Raw genomic sequence first — 1,893 nt, forward strand, 5'->3', positions numbered from 1 at the left:
AAATAGTGAGAATCTAACCTAATAGCATTTGTTTCATAACATGACCGTTCATCTTCAACAATAGATACTTTGTCACATGATTCAGAACATTCTTATATATAATAAGAATTTCTCTAAAACTAAGCTAATGTATAGTTATTTGATGTCCAATTTAAAACTATAACTTATATTTTATTGTATATCTTCTGACTTTTTGTATTCAGGAGAATTGCTTACCAACAACAAAGACTGCACTAAGTAAACAACCATACATTTTACTTGAAAAATTTTCAAAAGTTTGTATAAAAATTATACAATCGATATGTTGTAGCAATATAAATTTCAAGAGTATGGCTTGTCCCATAGAAACACGTGTTTTCCTTAAAGTAAATTATTTTTAAATTTTCTTGTATTTTTTTTCTTAATTAAATTTTATTTTTTCTAGTTGTACCTACAAAGAAAGAAAGGACACTTTTGGTCTCTTTGCAAATGTCAGTTGTCAAACCACTAAGTATCAATCTCCTGAATATGGCCATAAATGGATCATGATTACTGAAACTGAATTTTGCTTGTTAAATCTAAATGTCAGGGAAAGATTTTCACTATTTCATTTGTCCAATGTCCTTTGCAAGTCATTATTTAACCTTTGGATGTACTAGATTATAACCGCCCCCCCCAAAAATATTTAAAGTGAAAAATGCATTTGCTATGAAAAACCCCCAATTAAAAGCTAGTTGTAGATTAAATATTCTGATATAGATACCATGATTGGAAATGTTAATATATTAATCTTGTAGAAACAATGTTATAAATTATAGTTCACCCTAGCTTTCTAATATTCATTTTTAATCCTTATGAAAAATGGGAGCATTTACCATGTGACTTGTATGCATTTAAGAGAAAGTGAATTACAAATGTTAATGGACTGATTCTCAGCCTAAGGGGAGCGCTCTTTACAATACCAAAAAGAAGTTAGCTTCATTATTTTAGGAGTTTCTGAATGTGAAGAATTTCAAGAGCTTTAGAGGTTCAAGTCACTTGCTTTTAATTACCAAACATATACTCTATGATTTTTCTCCTTAGAAAATGTTTCACTTTTTATTTGTCAAACAATTAGTCTTTGACATGAAGAAAGAAGATACATGAAATAAGGATATGAATAAAAGATAGCACCAAATAAAAGAACAAAGGGATAGTCAGAAATTAGAGCGAAGGAAGTAATTAGATTCATTTACAGCTAAAGGGCAGGAATTGAGAGAGAAGAGGGAAGGTATTAAAGGAATCTTTTCTGACACATTTATAAAGGTGCTTCCAATCCATGAAGTTTAAGATACAAAACTATATTTGGTGATATGGAGTTTAGGTGTGTTTCTTATAATGTCTCTATAATTGACTCCACCCTAGCAGTAAAATCAATATATTGCTTCTGTCTGTGACTGCCCCAGTGCACTGTGTAAAGGAGATACCAATGTGTTTTGCTGTTAACAAAAAAATAGGCTAAATGTTTTCTACTTCTTCCAAAATGAAGTGTCTTAGTTCTGCACTCTGTTATTTTGCCCTAATTATTTTGCCTACAATATGTGGACCATGAATCACAGAGATCAGGTAAGAGAATATTAAAATGGCTGTTATTTTAAGAATTAACAGAAAAACTTAGGTAAAATATAAGTATGAATCCTGGCTTTTGGTCAGCAAAATCCATATATGTACACTGTGACACTTCAGTTCCTTGCATCAAGGCAGAGTCTGTAGTCCTGTACCTAGAAATTTGAGGAAGCCTGCGAACAGCTTGTTCTCTTAGACCCTGTTGAGCTCCATGGAAACCCCAATCCAAGGTCAGTTCCTGGTCAGTTGATGAAGGAAAGGACAGTCAGTACATTGGATAGGTCAAGCCTTAGGGACAGGAAAAGGCCA

This window comes from Heterocephalus glaber, unplaced genomic scaffold (assembly GCF_053883595.1).
Source record: "Heterocephalus glaber isolate CG9 unplaced genomic scaffold, H.glaber_assembly_v1.0 deba00001778, whole genome shotgun sequence".
Taxonomy (NCBI): domain Eukaryota; kingdom Metazoa; phylum Chordata; class Mammalia; order Rodentia; family Bathyergidae; genus Heterocephalus; species Heterocephalus glaber.